Genomic DNA, 19,697 nt, shown 5'->3' with positions numbered 1-19,697 from the left:
TTTTAAACTTAAACCCATGCCCTCCAAGTCACTCCCGCCATGGTAAAAAGATTATTACTTTCTACCTAATCTATGCCCTTCATAATTCTGTTAATCTCATCAGGTCCCCACTCAACTCCTCCACGCCAGAGCAAACCAACCCAGCCTATCTAGTCTTGCTCTGTGATGATACTCTCCAATCCAGGAGACATCCTGGTAAATATCATCTGCACCCTCTCAAAGTTATGCCAGTGAATTGACTCCCCACTGGATGGTCTTCTGAATTTTGTGACATTGATGGAAAGGAATATTTTTGTTATGTTGCTCACAAGCTTCCATCAAGACAGCAAGAAATTGCAGAGAAATGTGGACGCAGCACAGACCATCACACAACTGACCTCCCTTCCATTGACTCCATTTACACCTCAAACTGCCCCGGCAAGGCCACTAGCATAATCAAGGATCAATCGCACCCCCGCTTCCACGTCTCCCCTCTCCCGTCAGGCAAGAGATACAGAAATGTGAAAATGCACACCTCCAGAGAAACCTCAGGGACAGTTTCTTCCCAGTGAACTGAACCATGCAACCATGCCCAGTGATCAGGCAACTGAACTATGCAATCAACAACTAGATAGCAATCCGGAGCTACTATCTACCTCATTGAAGACCCTTGGATTATCTTTAATCGGACTTTATCTTGCTCTATACGTTATTCATATTCTTCCATTTATCATGTATCTGTACACTGCGGATGGCTCGATTGTAATTATGTATACTCTTTCTGATGATGTTTAGCATGCAACAAAAGCTTTTTACCGTACCTCAGTACACATGACAATAAACTAAACTAAACTAAAGCTCAGGGAATTGTCGTTGCCTTTGTTAAACAAAGGGCTGATTCTTCACTTAGATGCTTCAACTGCTCAGATCCAGTGTGAGAGCAGAAGCCAAAAGAGAAGGCTTGAAATGTGCCAAAGGATCAATTTCTTCAGTATGTGAAGTTCTGCCCAGCTGTGTCTTGTGTGCAGATTTCATGCCAGCTACTCTATCTGGCTTGAAAATGTACTTGAAATGAGTGGTGCAATTTCTCTATTGCTGCTTGATTATATTTCTTCCCTAAAATGTCCCTTGGAATAAATATAAAGAAAGATTTATATGAAGTAAATTCCAAGGGTAAACACAAGCTTCCGAGAACATTGTTTGCAATGTTTACCAGCTTTTTACAATTGTAATTGTCATTGCATTTAATTTTACTTATAATTCAAAATAATAATGATGAATGGAGATATTCTTGCGTCTTTGGAAAACAGCTCTAATGAATAAGTAGACTACGTCAAATAATCGACTTGGCTAAGTTATCAATGTTTGTTTGTTAAACATCAATGTTTATTCTCAACTTTTCTGGCAGGTTTTATATTGATAGACCCAAGTAGTTGCATGAAAACAAAAAGATGCATATGATATAAACAGCAATTAATAGAGCCAGGATGTTTAGGCACTAAAAAACTCTGAAATAGGCAGGTCATTGCCTTTATTGTAATTTTATTATGCCTTTTTGCCTGCTGATTTCAGAGTTTTTCAGTGCCTAAACATCCTGGCTCTACTAATTACACACTGCCAGCTCGGTTGGATAAAAACAATTTTTTCGCATGACCAGCAGCAAACCTCTGAAACAGGTGTTCTATTGCAAATTCAGGCACCATTTTATTCAAGAGAGAGTTAGATATAGCTCTTCGGACTAATGGAATCAAGTTATATGGAGAGAAAGCAGGTACGGGGTACTGATTTTAGATGATCAGCCATGATCATATTCAAAGGTTCAAAGGGCCGAACGGCCTACTGCATTTATGTTCTATGTTTCCATGTAACATGGAATAGAATGTCTATCATTTTACTTGGCACACCAATACAGGAAATCAGTATAGAACAATTTCAAGAGTCAAGTGCTTAATTATCATATGTATAGTGAACAGAGCAATGAAATTCTTACATGCAGCTTGCCAAGCTTGTAAATACAATACAGACGGATAATATATAATAAACAAAAAATCAATAAATGTATTACCCTTATACAGTGCAACAAAATGCCCAAAGTCCTTAGTGCAACAAAAGACATAGTTGAGGTGAATGCTGCTCAGTGTTCAAGAGATTGATAGTTTTATGGAAGAAGCTGTTCTTGAACCTGGTGGTCATGGTTTTCAGACTCCTATACCTTCTTACCTATGGTAAGAGTGGAATGAGAGCATGGCAGGGTGGTATTGTTTTTCACTGATGCTCTCTGCCTTTTAGAAGCATCGCCTATACATCCCTTTGATGGTTTGGAGGTCAGTCCTGTGATGGACTGGGCGGTATCCACCACTTTTTGTTATCTCCTTTAGTTCTTTGCATTTGAGTTGCTGAACCAATCCATGACACAACCAGTCAAGTTCGTTCAAGTTCACATTTATTGTCACTTAACCAATTAAGGTACAGTGAAATATGCTTTCTACCCCAATCCTGTAGAAATTTGAGAATATTCGGTGACAGACTGAATCTCCTCAATCTTCTAAGCAAGTAGAGGTGGCACGGGGCTTTCTTTATGATTGCATCAATTGGCTTAGCACAGGATAGATCTTGAAACCAAAAACTTGAAGTTGTTGACTCTCTCACTGCCAATACTTTGATGAAGACGGTAGTGGATCCTTGATATTCCCATTTAAAATTCAATAATCAACACTTTGGTCTTCCGGATGTTGAGAGCAAAGTTGTTGTTCTGGCACCATTCAATCAATTTTTCATTCTCTCTCCTATAATGGATGGATAAAATGTCTATAATGGTGGCAGAACCAGCAACTTGACAGCTCTCCAACAGTTCTGTAAGGACTATTTCACCCCAGACCAGTTCATTTTCCCCATTAGCCAGCTCAATCTATGATCCCTATCAGGAAATGGCCATTGTACAGTTATTAATCCTACTTGAGCATACTAAAAGACACCATATATGATAATGCTTATGACATATCAGAGATGAGATCAATATTTTTTTTAATTATTCTTCAGTAAATAACTGCAATGATCTGCTCACTCTCAGGACGATTATTGTTCTTTAATTTTCTAATCCTCTGCAGTAAAATATTCAATTGACATAGTCATAATAAGTCTCTGGAAATTGCTTTTTTCAAACAGGATCAATTATTTGCACCCTGTTAACTAAAATCACAGTTGAATACTATGTCTTACATGCACGCCATTGGCTAAACATAGCTTTATTGAGAAAATGCTGCTGTAAGATTCCATAGGTTTTACGCAAAGATGATTTGTAAAAGTGCTTGGCAAAGCAATGGTTCTCAACATAGTCTCAGTGAATGTCCCATCTTAGTCTCAATTAGACCCAACGATTGGGCAGGCGGCATTATGGCGCAGCGGTAGAGTTACGCCAGAGACCTGGGTTCAATCCTGACTACGGGTGCTGTCTGCACTGAGTTTGTATATTCTCCCCGTGACCTGCATGGGTTTCCCTGGGAATTCCTGTTTCCTCCCACACTCCAAAGATGTACAGGTTTGTAGGTTAATTGGCTTGTTAAAATTGGAAATTGTCCTTAGTGTGTGTAGATTAGTGTGCTGGTTGGTGCAGATTTGGTGGGCCGAAGGGCCTGTCTCCACACTGTATCTCTAAAATGATTACTGAAAATACCTTATGCAATTATTCAAGATCATTCAAGTTTTCCTCGAAGCTTCCTGGTATTGTTATCACATTCAGAGCATGAACAGACACTTTAGTGTATGCCCATTTAAAATCCTTCAGATATTATCTTGCATTATCTTGCATTGTCTTGTATTGTCATGTGTTGTCTTTTAGCGGACTGGTTTCCATGCAACACTGTATCTTGGTGCACGTGACTATACACTAAACTCATTCATACCTGCGTGAAATCAAAATTTGAAAGTGACGTAGACTACGGTGCATTTAGTGCTAGAGATTGGGTTTATGCAGTCTGCTACTGAATCTCTTTATCTTTAATACCACCACAAACGTGAAAAGAATAATAACTGATTTCAAATAAATTCAATTTCATGATGATTAATAGCCCATTTTGCATTGCTTATAAATTTTTAGTCACTTTGTTAATTGCCATATGGTTCCACTTAATAGTTCTATCGAAAGGTCTGTGAGTTTATCATCCAATGTAAATTTGGCAGCTGACCCCCCTGTGACACAGGGTATCAGTTTGATCAAATGATTTGAATTCAGGCTCACACTAATACATGCAAAGCATATCTCTTTAAATTTATTTTTGCATTGTGGAACACCTACAAAAAGTAGCAAAGAATACAGAGGAGACAAAAATATATTTGCTGTATTTTTAAATTCATAATTTACTTCAAAAGCAAAATACTGCGCATTATGGACATTTGAAATAGCAGAAAATGCTGTGTAAAGCAACTTAAGGTAGATGTTCTGGAGAGTGAAACTTTCAGTTCAATAGACTCAAATCAGAAATGATGATTATCATATTTATTAACCATATATAGGTTTTCCAGGAATTGTTATTAGCATTCAATAGGACCATTTTCATTTTAAACGATTTCCAGTCAATGTCATTTTCTTTAGTGTCTAATCAAGCTGACAGTTATTATTTTACTTGGATCATAGATCATATAGAAAATTGTATCACTATTGATCACAGGATAGCTTACCTTTTTTTTTTACAGTAATGCATACCTTAAATAACCATCTCTGATTAGATTTCGTACATCACAGTCAGGCTTAGCCATCAGTATATGCTTCACTACATTTTCCTTCTTCTTTCCTATTCTATGTTCCTCGTATTTCTTTGAAATCATTTTCTTTAAATGTGTTGTTGCCTTTTGCCATTATTATCAAGTATCTCTTACTTTGTTCTGGATGCCATTAGAAGTCATGAGGTTTCCATATAGCTCTATTCAAATTTTCACACTTGCATTTCTTCCGTCACACCGGCTGGGTAATTCTTCCATCTGTGGTATCATTAGCTGCAATTTGTAGCGTTGCTAAAATGCTTTGGTTTTCAGTGCTATTTGCAAAGAAATTTGTACTTCAGTTTCCTTTTAATATATTTCACTGAATATGCTGCAGTTGAAAATAAATGTTTCATTAGTCAACAGATTGGAACATTTGATAACAACTATTATGTAGAGTGTGGTTTCCCATCACTTGATAGAACTATATCTGGGAATGCGAAGGGAAATTCCCCACAGCACATGAAAGTTACAGAGCAAATCATTTCTCCAGTAACAGAGCAGGCACTAATGTAGATGACATTTAAAACAGACCTATGTCTATTGGGAAGCTATTAGCTATAAAGTTAGTGCATGGTAAATGATCGAAGAACTCAGTTAACATACTAATTTGTTTCTAATGCATCGATTTGACGGAGTATGTTTAGGTACTAAAACACTGCTTTCAAGTCATCTAATGAAAAGTATTGAGATGTCAAACACAAAACGAAGAATGGGTGTTGGGGGAGGTGATGAAGGAGAGTGGATTTTAATGTCTTGCCCAACAGTGGAAACTGGATAATACAGGAGATGAAACGTATGGGCTTGGGATTTCACTTCACCCGGCTTGTGACCTCCCTTTTCCCTTCCCCTATCATCGCTCCAGACCCTAAAGGGCCTGTCCCATCAGCATGCGATTGCATGTGTCTATCGCGACCAAACGTGGTGGCTTGAGGCATACGGCCTCGCGGGGCCGGTCCCACTTCCAACCGCGGAGCCATCTGGAGTTGTGCGGGACTGGTCCCGACATCGTACTCACCAATCAGCTGGGCAGGAGGCGGGCCGACTGAATTTGGGCGTTGCACAGAGTCGGCCGTTTACGTCATCATGCAACGGCATGCCGGGCGGTGACGTCATCACACAACGCCACGCGCTAGGCGTACGCCGTCAAGACCCTGCATACGGCGTCAATAATCTGATCCCCACAAGCCTCCTTGTTAATGTCCACTCTCGCTTAAAGTGGGAGATCGCAGAGAAAAGACCCTCAAGGATGATTGCATGGCAGGATCATACAACCTCAACGTGCACTAAAATTTACAACCTTGCCTATCTGGTTGGAATCCTTTGTGCAGCACCTCATTAACGGAATGCACAGATGGAAGAATTTCTAACCTATTGTTGGTTTAATTGACCCATAGTCACTTTCTTTCATTGGTTTAACAGGTCACTGAACTAGCCTACCTAACTCTACAGTATTTCCACATTTCATTGTGACAGAGAAAGGAAGCATTTTGGCCCATCAAGTCCAGGCCAATTCACCGAACAATATCAGTCCACCACTACTTTTACTTACAACTTATTCTCTGCCGATGCCGACAACTGCCGATGTCTTTAATAGGTCGAATAAATGCTATAAAAATGATCTTTTTACCACAAATCCTATATTTATTTCAATCAATTCCAATATATCTTCCAAAAATTTTTTTCAAAAAATTAGGCTCAGACATCACAAACTTCATATGGGATTATAAATCCCACAGAATACAAAGAGCACACCTTAGTAAACCAAAAGAGATGGGTGGTCTAGCGCTCCCTAACTTTATGTACTATAATTGGGCGGTAAATATTAAAAATATGATTGACCTGCTGGACAATTCTGCCCAGCAGGTGGATTGGATTATAATGGAGCGAGAGGACTGCGCTCCTGGTAATACAGGAGCGACTCTCCTCTCACCAACGAATTTGAATATCAAAAATTATAATAAAAATCCAATGATACATAGTACAATTAGAACTTGGAAACAAATAAAACAGAACTTAAAATTAAGAAATCTATCTCTGCTAATGCCAATAGCCAATAACCCTTTGTTTAAACCCTCAATTATAGATAAATCATTTACACAATGGGAAAGAACGGGAATCAAAACGCTCGGAGACCTGTATGAATTAGGGAAATTATTACCATTTCAACAATTACAACTGAAATATAACTTGAAAGATAATCAATATTTTAAATATCTTCAAATCCGTGATTATCTGAAAAAATATACAAAAGACTATTATAACATGCCCCCAGACTTATTAGATGAAGCCATGAAGATAAAGGCTGAATCAGCAAATCTAATATCATACTTATATAATATTATATTGAATATAGAAATACCTACAACAGATAATATTAGAAGAGACTGGGAACAAGAACTAGCTATAAAAATCTCAAAAGAGAGCTGGGATAAACACTTATTATATGTGCATAAATGCTCGATCAACGTACGACATACTCTAATCCAATATAAAACATTACATAGACTATATTATTCAAAAACTAAAATAAATAAACTTTTCCCCAATGTCTCACACATTTGTGATAAATGTCAGTCACAAGAAGCTAACATAGCGCACTCTTTTGTTTTCTGTATAAAAATTCAAAAATTCTGGAATGAAATATTTGAAATCTTTACAAAATTATTTAAAACAAAACTACTACCCAAAGTAAAATTGAATAATTTTTGGAATATTGGAAGGTAACCCAGAATTAAATATGTTTCAAAAGAACTTACTTAATTATGGGCTAATAATGAGAAAAAAGCTTATACTTAAATTTTGGAAAAATGCTCCAATACCAACAACAAAAATGTGGATTTCAAATATGTTCGAAACACTACACTTGGAAGAGATGAGACTCCTCCTAGCAGGCAAAGTAGATCACTTCCAAAAGACGTGGTCTGCGTTTATGGAACTATTACAAGCATAAGGTGCAATAATGTTAAAACATAAAGGTTGCCAGGACCTGGTAATGGGGGGTATAAAATAAATTTTTAATAATAACACGGTTGGTATATCCTTTTTTGCGGAGTTTTGTGTTACAATAGAGCGATTGATTTTCCTTTCTTCTTTTTTTTCTTTTCTTTCTAGGGTCTTATTTCTTTTCTTTACTTCCTTCTCTAATTGCTTCCTTAAGGGGTTCTCTTCTCCCAACACTTTCCTGCACCTTATTCTCCGTATATTTCTATCAGTTCCAACATCCATATTAAATTAGAGGCCAATTAATCAAGCTGCACAATTTAAAATGGTAGTGGAAAAGGAAACAAAAAGAATTGGAGCATCAAGTTATAGAGAGAACATTTAAGCTCTGCTCACGTAGACCCAGAATGAGATTGAAAATTGGTTGCCAGAGTTGCAAGCCAGCAGTACTAGCAGCTATGCTACTATGTTGCCCCAACTCTAGTGGGAACTTTCTAAACCAATTAAACTCAGGACCGGTCTTCACAGATAACATCATCAAATCATTTGAATGGACAACTGGCAGCTCATCTTCCAACACTCTCTGCAATCGATTATCTGTACAAAGCCAAGGAACTGATGCATTCAAAGGTGGTTGAAAGATTGCTTTAGTTTGGCCAAAAGATACTGTAGATGAAGCAAGGTTTCTTCATAATTGGTTTTAGTGCACTGGGGAGTTACAGTATGTATACACTTGGCAATGCTGCACAAAGTAGAATATGGGATCGCCCCCCCCCCCCCCCCCCCCCCCCTCTTTCCCCCCCCCCCCCCCTTCCCTTTCCCCCCCCCCCCCCTTCCCCCCCCCCCCCCCCCCCCCCCCCCCCCCCCCCCTCTTCCCTCCCCCCCCCCCTTCCCCCCCCTTCCCTCCCCCCCTCTCCTCCCCCCTTCCCCTCTCTCTTCCCCCCCCCCTCCCCCCTTCCTCTTCCCCCCACCCCCCCCCCCTCTCCCTCCCCACCCCCTCCCCCCCCCCCCGCCCCCCCCCCCCCCCCCCCCCCCCCCCCCCCCCCCCCCCCCCCCCCCCCCCCCCCCCCTCTTCCCCCCCTCCTTCCCCCCCCCCCCCCCCCCTCTCCCCCCCCCCCCCCCCCCCCCCCTTTCTCCTCCCCCCCCTCTTTCCCCCCCCCCCCCCCCCCCCTCCCCTCCCCCCCCCTCTTCTTTCCCCCCCCCCCCTATCCTCCCCTCTTCCCCCCCCCCCCCCCCCTCCTCTCCCCCCCCCCCCTCTTCCCCCCCCCCTCTCCCCCCCCCCCCCCCCCCTCTCCCTCCCCCCCCCCTCTCTCCCCCCCCCCCCCCCTCCCCTAAACATTCCCCCGTCTCTCTCCCCCCCCCCGCGGGGAACCCCCCCCCCCCCCCCTCTTCCCCCCCCCCTCTTCCCCCCCCCCCCTCTCTTCCCCCCCCCCCCCAGCCCCTTCCCCCCTCCCCCCCCTCCCCCCCCCTCCCCCCCCCCTCTTCCCCCCCCCCCCCTCCGCCCCCCCCCCCCCCCCCCCCTCCCTCTCTTCCCCCCCCCCTCTCTCTGGGGAAGAGGGGGAGGTGAGGGTGAGTTGATTGGAAGAGGGATGGACAAAAATTTAAATACAAAACCATTGTTTTAAATTAAAAAAGTAAATAAGTAATCTAGTTAATGATTTTGAATTTACAATGGTCAATGATTTTGAATTTACAATGGACATTGATTTTGATTCTGTGTACTTGTCAAAATGAATAAAGATTGTGTCTTATTTTAAACTTTCATGGGAATCACGTGTTTAATATAGCAATCACAAAATAATTTGCAGCCAACGAGTTTGTTTCAAAGTGCAATCATACTTATATTCTAGGGAATGCTACAAACCAATTTGTCCATGAGGTGGAAGATTGCAACCTTCACGTGTTCCGCCCTGTTTCGACTAATGCAATCAACTAGACGTGCACAAACGGAAGATCAAATAGAACAAGTTGTCCAACAACTTTAGGCTGAGCACGCCACACGAAAGAAGAAGAATTTGTCCATAGGTAGGATCTAAAAATCAAATGAGATAAAAAAACATGTTGATAGCACATCACTGTTTAATTTGCTTTACCCAAGGTCCCACAATCAGGCACCTGGGACGTTAGATGAATAAAATTGATTACATATTATTAGAAATAACTAAATAACAACACGTTCTTATGAGATTGCTGCTTATCTCTACAGTTAAAGTAATCTTCTTCTTGCATATGGCTTGCACCGCCTAAAGTTGTAGGTCAACTTGTTCTATTTGGGGAATATTCGGGGAGACTGAGCGGAGGTTGGGCGATCGTTTCGCCGAACACCTCCGCTCGGTCCGCAATAACCTACCTGAACTCCTGGTGGCTCAGCACTTCAACTCCCCTTCCCATTCCCAATCCGACCTCTCTGTCCTGGGTCTCCTCCATTGCCAGAGTGAACAACACCGGAAATTGGAGGAACAGCACCTCATATTCCGCCTGGGTTGCTTGCGTCCGGATGGCATGAACGTTGAATTCCCCCAGTTTTGCGAGCCCTTGCTGTCTCCTCCCCTTCCTTAACCCTCGAGCTGTCTCCTCCCATCCCCCCGCCCTCGGGCTCCTCCCTTTGTTTTTCCTTCCTTCTCCCCCCCACCCCCCATTAGTCTGAGAAGAAGGGTTTCGGCCCGAAACATCGCCTATTTCCTTCGCTCCATAGATGCTGCTGCACCCGTTGAGTTTCTCCAGCATTTTTGTGTACCTTCGATCTTCCAGCATCTGCAGTTCCTTCTTGAACACTGTTCTATTTGAACTACTTGTTTGTGCACGTCGGGTTGATTGCATTAGTCGAAACAGGGTAGGTTGCAATCTCCCACCCCAGTTAAAGTAATAGAAGTGTTGAGGCAAAGGGCCGGTCAACACCACCAACCGACACAAAGATAAAATAGAAAGATTAAACGAGTACTTACCGTTTGAAGTTTGATCTTTATTTTATGAGAAGTTGAAGTGAGGGAATACGTGAAGAGCCCGCCAGCCGCATGCACATCAATCTTCAGAGCAGCTGTATGAAACCACAGACTAGTTGCTGAACTTAAGCTATAGAAAGATTAACAACCTTTCTGAGTTGGATGATCAGCCATGATCATATTGAATGGCGGTGCAGGCTCGAAGGGCCGAATGGCCTAGTCCTGCACCCATTTTCTATGTTTCTATGTTTCTATGACCTTAGAACTACCAAATGATCGTTATGAGAAGTAGGGTTGGGAGTGGAGGGCACGTATTCCCTCACTTCAACTTCTCATAAAATAAAGATCAAACTACAAACGGTAAGTTCTCGTTTAATCTTTCTATTTTATATCGAAGTCACATGAGTGACTACGTGAAGATTTCAAAGCTCTGTGGTTTCATGCAGTAACCCAATCTGTGTGTGAAACACTTAAACAGATAAACCATTAATGGTAGAAAAACATGGGTTATTAATACGATGATGCTAACTTGCATACATGGTCATTACTTTTAACCGGACCATAATCCCAATTGACTTTGAGTTAGACAACAACTCATGCTACACTGTGCAGAAATCTATCTAAAGTAAGGTAAAATATCCTTTATTGTCATTCAGACCTTCCAGTCTGAACGTAATTTAGTGCCTTGCAGTCATACATATAATAAAATAACAAAACCACACAATAAACATAAATTTAACATCCACCACCAGGCACCTCCTCACTATGATGGAAGGCAAAAGTCTTAAAGTCTTTGTCTCTTCCCTCCTTGTTCTCCCTCTGCGCTGAGGCGATCCAGGCTTCCGATGTTGTGACCCCGTGGGGTGATGTTAACTAAGTCAGTCCCGCGGCTGAATCCAAGCTCCGCGAATGGACCGGTTCAAACTCCGCGGCCCGGGGTGGTCAAAGCTGCCGCCCTCCAGACCAGCGGACGAAGCTGTTGTTGCGGGAGCTTCGGAAAAACAAGTCACCAACCTGTGACCTGCGAGCTCCCGACGATGTCGTCCACTGGCCCGCGGCTGAGCCTCCGAGGCTCCGAAGTCGGGTCGCCACCACCGGAACGCCACCACAAACCCGAAGTCTTGCCGCCGCCGGAACGCCACCCCAGCCCCGAAGTCGGGCTGCCACCGGAACGATGCCCCAGCCTCATCCGCAGGCCGCAGCCACCGGAATGCCGCCTCAGCCCCGAAATCGGCTGCCGCCACCGGAACGCCGCCACAGCCCCGAATTCTGGCCGCCGCCGAAACGCCTCTCTGCACCGAAGATGGGCCACCATCGGAACGCTGACCCAGCCCCGAAGTCGGGCTGCAGCCGCCAGAATGCTGCCTCAGTCCCGAAATCGAGCTGCCGCTGCCGGAACGCCGCCACAGTCCCGAAGTCCGGCCGCCGCCGCCGGAACAGCGCCACATCCCCGAAATCGAGCTGCCGCCGCCGGAACGCCGCCACGACCCCTGAAGTCGGGTCGCCACCACCGGAACGCCACCCAGTCCCGAAGTTGGACCGCCGCCGGAACGCTGCCCCAGCCCCAAAGTCGGGCCGCCGCCGCCGCCGGAATGCCACCTCAGCCCCAAAGATGGGCCACCATCGGAACGCCGACCCAGCCCCGAAGTCGGGCTGCCGCCGCCAGAATGCCGCCCCAGCCCCAAAGTCGGGCTGCCCCCGCCAGAATGCCGCCTCAGCCCCGAAATCGAGCTGCCGCCGCCGGAACGCCGCCACAGTCCTGAAGTCCGGCCGCCACAGCCCCGATATCAAGCTGCCACCACTGGAACGCCACCACAGCCCCTGAAGTCGGCCAGCCTCACGCTGGTAAGTCCTGGCTGGCTCTGCCTCTGGAGCCTTGAGCTCAGTCCCAGTTGGAGGCCACCAGCTCCGCCATTAATCCTCAACGCAGACGGAGATGGAGACGGGGGATACGACAAGAATAAGTTGCATCGCCCCGAAGGAAGAGACTAAAACAAGTTTCTCCCCACCCCCCACACACACACTGACACACACACACACACACACGCACACACACCCATACACAACCTAATAACTAAAATTATCTAACTAAAACAGGGCAAGATAACAACAAAAAGAGCAAAAAACAGACGGACTGCAGGCGAGCCGCAGCTGCTAAGGCAGCACCGCCACTTCAGTATCCAGACATATTCAACCAAATGTTATATTTTCTTAACACGCACTACGCAAGCCTCATGCTCTATGGTGAAAGGGAACTTATCCATTCTATTGGCTGCTAATGAGCCATCAGCAATATCTTGAGACTATTAAATAACAATAAAGAAACTATCTTTCATCTCATAGGTACTAGCAAGCTAAGTGTACTTGTATACCTAATGACACCCCCAATCTCCCCTCTGGTGGGTACACTGTCACTCCAAATGTACGCAATCATGCCCATTTTGCCTATGAGATCTTTCCCATAATAAGCTATCCTAATGTCAGTTATGACCCAGAGACGTAGCCAGAGATTGAGTACAGACTGTCTTCTTTGTGTTGAAAACAGTTGCTGAATGCATAATCAACTTAAAAATACTGCTCCCATTAGGAATACAGTAGAAGAATATTTGCATAATAATTTACTGATATACATCACACACTACAATGAGTGTAGGCTTTTAGAGTGGTCATATAAAAGACCCCCTGCATAACGTTAGTGAACAGCGGGTGAATAACCAACCATTTATTGTCCCACTTATGGTACTATAGAGAATGACAAAGCAGCACAAGCAGTGTCAATTGTGCTATCACATAAACGCTTCTCTAAGCCCAAACTGAAAACCACACAAACCTCTGTTACTTCCATTTAAAAGTAACTCACATATTTTGTTCACAAACTTCCCATACAATGTTGCAGAGCTAGCTGCCCGAGAAGACAGGCTGCCCCAGCCATCACTCGTGACCGAGTAAATAGTTGCTTTAGCCGCCTTACCATGGCCTGAATGAATAAGCAAAGTTGGCACTATTAAATTTCGTGTTGCCTCATTCTTAATATCCCAAGAGGCATCTACTGATAAACCCCTAAGTTTGTCAGCTGCAAATTCTGCATATAACCTAAAACTCAATGCCACAATGCCCTTTGATCTGAGTAGGGCAGCATTGGCTTCCACCACTGGCTTTGTTATCAAAACACCAGATAATCTATTCCTCATGTGTATAGATATGGCAAAGTATGCATCTTCAAGATCGATTCTCTGAATAAATTGCTGAAAGCCAATCATCTATCTTAAACAGGGTAACTAAACACATGATCAGATTAGCCAAATGCTAACCTGATTCGGCATGCTCCATGTTTCTGTAATCTTGAGAAGTATCAAATATTCTTGTTCTTGGCCAGACCACACACCCTCCGTGAGATGTTGCTGATTCCATTCGGAGCCACCGTTACTCTATACGGATGGAAAAAGTTTGGCTTCTCTTGCCGCGGAAGATGCATTATCTAGTATTCATACATTTCGCTGATAACATATAATCAGAACCTTATGGCTAGAGCTGAAAACAAAGTCTCCCCTTGATGTGTCAATCCCTGTCACTTCACCAAGATTCTTCCTTAGAGTGGAATTTAGCATAATGCAAGCCTGAATCAGGAATTGCTTCGCAGTCCTCTGACTGAAACCACTTGTCTGAGTCACCAGTGCACAACACAATCACTTTGACCCGCCACTGAATCAGGAATAATAGTATTGAGTCGACGGATTATTATAAATACATTGTTGATTCACAACATGAACCTGCAGGTCAGATAAAAATATTATATGCCAGACCAGCTTCCTGCTGGTAGCTACCTATCCCAGAGAGGATGGCAATGATGTTTCCAATGAACTGGCAACTCTACTAACTGAGCAGAAATTTAAACGTGTGTTGAGGGAGACTTCAACTACTTCATTTTACTGAGCAGCCTGATGATCAACCACAGATGATGAGGCAGTGCTTCCCTGATCAATATGACCCATATGGCCAGCCAGTTCCATGATGGTCTACCCTGAACCAAGGTAACCAAGCTGTTCCTACTTGGAACTTACAGAGGTTCTATGCAAGGCACCCTGCCAATGTCTCTGCATCAACCTGATTTTTCCCAGAGACAGTGAAAAGATACTAGACAGCCCATGCTGCTAGTAAACCCAAACCTGGGCCGACCGACTGCTCCATTTGGAGTTTTACAAAGGTTAATAAAGAGACCTTACCTGCCAGCGTTTCTGAACACGGGTTAATTTGCTTGCTGGAGCTTCAGCGAAGTTCCATTTGCAGACCCTGTCTGCCATGCTTGCCATTCCTTCAGCTGGTGTGATGTTGGGTAGCTGATGCCACTGGCCAACTCCTCTTGTAGTGGCTTGCCCATTCCCGAGGGATCAGCAAACATGGAGCATATTTCGTGCCACCATCTGATTCATCAGATGTTCCAATTGAGACAAACGGCCAATCACATCTGCCATAGATGTGAGGACAGAATCCCCTTGACCCGAATCGTCCAACAGGACTTGTCTCCCAGACTTGGCTTTGACTTTGCCCCGACTTGGGGTTGCCAAGCTACTCCCTCTAGGAGCTGAATCGGGACTAGCTGTGCAGATCGACGCTGCCAGCGACTCTGAAGATCTGTGGACGTTGGCTTTCCGCACTGTGCTGTCGGTATAAATCATCATTACTTATTATACTTACCAGACAGGTTGCACCTGCTAGTGACTCCGAGTCCTTGCTCCCATCTGGAGCCTCAACGGAATATTTCAGGGAGGAAATAGAGCGCAACCCTGCACCAGGTGTTGCTTCTGCAGGCCTCTGGCCCCCATATAACTTGGTTGAGCCGGCATTATAATCTGAGTCACCTCTTTCCGATACTCCCCTAGACAGAGTGGAAGAAATACTGCAACCAGCCAGGTGTTGTCACAGGCAAATTGCTGGAGCCGTCTGTAATGCCTCCGGTACACAGAACATAATTTGTTCATATGATTAAACAGAAGCATACCCCCATTAGATCAAGGATTCGACTGCTATATCGACATCCACATGGTTGGGGTCTCTTATGAAAGAATCTCCAACAGTCCCCTCTACTGAGCAGAAATTATCATGACGCAACCCTGAACCAGGTATTGCTCCACAGGTGTCTAATAGACACAGCTGAAAAATGGATTCCCAAGGCAGGAGCTCCTTTCTGGAGCATCAATGGAGGAAATAGAACGGAACCCTGAACCAGGCGTTGCCTCCTCAGGCCTTTGGCTGACCCTTTCGGAACATTACTCCGAACAACCGCCCGCTCCAGTGGAGCCCCATTCTGTGCCGCAATGGCAAGTAAAAATTTATTACACCATTTGGTGTATGATAATAAATGTCCCTTGTATCCTATCTGCTGCGATAGTCACAAACGTGACTGAACAGGAACCGCTATTAAAAACTGCCAGCTCTATTTATAACTGCCCTATAAATAGATCACACACTATATGCTGGTCTACAGTGTATGCTGCCTCAGCCGGCAGCATCTATGTTTAAAATTGGTAGGCGCTATGGCAGCTGAGCTTACCTAGCGTTCGCTGCCCTGGCCCCGGCTACTTTTCAAAAGCACCGGCTGCTGCTATCTTTAGCAGCGATCGCTAACCTAGCCATGGCTAAATTTAAACTACCACCTGCTGCTATCGCTAGCCTAGCCGCGCCGGCAGCCCCAACTTCTAATGGAGCTTCCACGGTGGCCTCAAATCCGGCCGCCTGCTCCCGTTCGGAGCTCCAATGCCGGCAGCCGCAATATCGAATCCGAGCTCCTATGGAGCCTCCACGGTGGCCTCCAAATTCGGCCGCCTGCTCCCGTTCGGAGTCCAACAGCGGCTGCCGCACAGGCTGTGCCCGTCAGCTACTCCGCGCCCGCTGCACCTGCTCCCGTTCGGAGCCCCCAGCAACCCGCTGAAAACAAAATTAACTTACCTGCCGGAGCAGCTCCGAACTGCTCCGACTCGCACACCATGCGTCGACGTATTGACGCGCATGCGGCTGGCGGGCTCTTCACGTAGTCACACGTGACTTCGATATAAAATAGGCTATGATTACAGATTTTGATTAATTTCTTCTGATCTTTTGCTGGTAGGAATGTCAGATCCAGATGGTTTATTCTCACATACATCATGCAATGCCTTGTTCGCATGAAACTCGAGTGTACGCAATGTACATGACAATGATGAGATGTGACAAAAAAATACAATGAATACAATATGGTAGAATAGTGCAAAGACCATCGAGTAGGCTGAAGTAGCAGGAAAATATATTAAAGTACTTTAGTGGAATAAATGAATGAGGTAGAGCTAAGAATAGATGGCTACTGCTCCAGGAAGGCTTTAAGAAAGACATGATTGATTCAGGAGTCTGTTATCAGTTGGGGAATTCTGATACCATTGGGGTTACTACTTGGCCTTCACATACAGGACAGGATTATGCTTCTTATGCTAGAAATATGGCAGAGAGGGGCTGGCGGGACCCCTGTTGTTTCAGCTGCACTTGGAGCCCCTCATCTTTAATGCCACACATCCTTGGTTTGTTTGTACTCACATTTGTGCCAGTAACACTGGGTCTAATAATCACCAATAGTCTGAGAGCTGCTTTGATTTAATCACAATTGCCAGGGGACTCGCAATGCTGGAACTAATGACTTTCTCAGTGATGGAATGGATAGATAATAAGGAAAAGCGATCGTGGAAGGCTGTTTTAACTGTTTTAATAGAAGCTTCATGTAAAATATTGTCACTCTGCATATCATGTTAGAGGTCTTAGCCGGTTAAGTTATTTACTATCTCACTATTTGAAAAAAAGATTTAGCCAGTTAAAGTTTTAAAGTATTACAAGAATAAATGTCAACATTTCTGTAATTTGTTTCATGTGCTCCAAGTCATATCTGACTATTAAGGGGGGGGAAATGGAAGTGGTTTTGTCAGACTGTTTCTGAGTCTATTGAAGATGCAGGCAGGGCGCAGATAGCCTGAACATAGAAGCAGATCCCAGTAATTTGAGATACATAGAAATGTAATGCATGCTTAAGGGCCTGTCCACTTTCACGATTTAATTCCAAACCTCTGCTGAGTTTGTTCTTGACTCATACTCGCAGCATGGTCGTCACAAGGTTGTAGGAGGTCGTAGGTAGGGCGTAGCAGGTCGCGATGCTAGTCATAGGTACTCGTGGCATCAAGTAGGTCGGGGCGTTTTTCTAACATGATGAAAAACGTCCACGAGTAAAAAAGGTCGTGAATAAGGTCGTGAAAGTGGGACAGGCCCTTTAGAAGGAGAATTTAGAAAAAGAAAATTAAATGCAGATGATGGCAGTACAAGATAAAATTTGAAATTAATGGAAACACTCAACAACTCAGGCAACATCGATGGAAAAATGGAAACATGGAAAATTGGAGCAAGAGCTGGCTATTTACCCCTTTGGGATTGCTCCACCCATCAACATGGTCATAAGTAATCATCCATCTCAGTATACCATTCCTTCCTTCTCCATAGAAACACTAATTCCTCTTGAACATACCTAACCTGGCTTGGCCTTCTGTGGTAGGGAATTCCATAAGTTCACCGGCCTTATGGTGAACGCATTTCTCCTGATCTTGATCCTTATTCCAAGTCTGTGCCCTCCTTCGATCGAGTCCTGTCAGAATTTTATATTTTTCTGTGAGAGCCCCTCTCAATCTTCAACATTCTGGAAATAGAAACATAGAAACATAGAAATTAGGTGCAGGAGTAGGCCATTCGGCCCTTCGAGCCTGCACCGCCATTTAATATGATCATGGCTGATCATCCAACTCAGTATCCCGTACCTGCCTTTTCTCCATACCCTCTGATCCCCTTGGCCACAAGGGCCACATCTAACTCCCTCTTAAATATAGCCAATGAACTGGCCTCAACTACCCTCTGTGGCAGAGAGTTCCAGAGATTCACCACTCTCTGTGTGAAAAAAGTTCTCCTCATCTCGGTTTTAAAGGATTTCCCCCTTATCCTTAAGCTGTGACCCCTTGTCCTGGACTTCCCCAACATCGGAAACAATCTTCCTGCATCTAGCCTGTCCAACCCCTTAAGAATTTTGGAAATATAGGCCTGTGGCATCCATTTGCTTACTTACCCACATCCAACTCACCAGGAAGCCTCATCTGCAATCTCCTCATCACTCTCAATTCCCTCCTGCAGCTGTAAATGTGAAGTTGTTATATTTATTTCCAAATCTTTGTGATATATTGTGCATAACTAAGATCCAGGCACTGATTCCTGCCAACCCTCACCCCAACAAATTAACTAATTACTGACTGCTACTTGCAAAAAGCTCATCTATTCTTGCTTTATCTCTTGTCCATTTTGCAACCCATAATGTAGGGTCTTTGACAAATCTTTAGCATGGTTTCTCTTTGAGGGTGTTTCCAGCAATTTTTTGTTTTTTGTTTATGAGGAGACATGGTATCTGTACCAATTCATGAGGGAACATAAAAGCAGTTTGGAAGTTTTAAGAAGTGAATACTTTGGACCACTTGATAATTCAGCAAAAATTATGAGAAACAATAAAGATTGCCAGCGACGGACTGTGATAATGTAGGAAGAAACAATGCCCATGGATCACAGGAATAGGAAAGTTACATTTGCAACTGTTGAAAGTAATAAAGAATAATTCTTGTAGGGCTGATACAGAAGGTCAAGGAGGAGAGAGGCAATTAAAAAATGGAAAGCGAATAAATGCATCAGATCATAATAATCATAATCATACTTTATTAGCCAAGTATGTTTTGCAACATACAAGGAATTTGATTTGTCATAGTCATACCAATAAAAAGCAACAAAACACACAAAATACATTTTGACATAAACATCCACCACAGTGACTCCTCCACATTCCTCACTGCGATGGAAGGTGAAATGAAAATTCAATCTCTTCCCTTCTTTGTCGAGGGCCTCGAGCCTTCCATTGACCAGATGTTCTTGGCTCCCATGGCCGGCAGTCGGGCCATCCGCGTCAGGGTGATCAAGCTCCCGCATCAGGGGGGGTCTCAGCTCCCCCACGCCGGATGATCAGACCACGGGTCG

At 44.1% G+C, this 19,697-nt stretch overlaps 1 protein-coding gene across 3 annotated transcripts in view; it reads left to right on the top strand.

Annotated features, from left to right (window-relative positions):
* Positions 1-19,697, top strand: part of htr4 (5-hydroxytryptamine receptor 4) — a 142,757-nt gene that overhangs the window by 106,222 nt on the left and 16,838 nt on the right. The gene's annotated exons all lie outside the window — the stretch shown is intronic.

Source organism: Leucoraja erinacea, chromosome 11 (genome assembly GCF_028641065.1).
Source record: "Leucoraja erinacea ecotype New England chromosome 11, Leri_hhj_1, whole genome shotgun sequence".
NCBI classification, from domain to species: Eukaryota; Metazoa; Chordata; class Chondrichthyes; order Rajiformes; family Rajidae; genus Leucoraja; species Leucoraja erinaceus.
The sequence above is the reverse complement of the archived record's forward strand: the minus strand, read 5'-3'. Positions and strand labels throughout refer to the sequence as shown.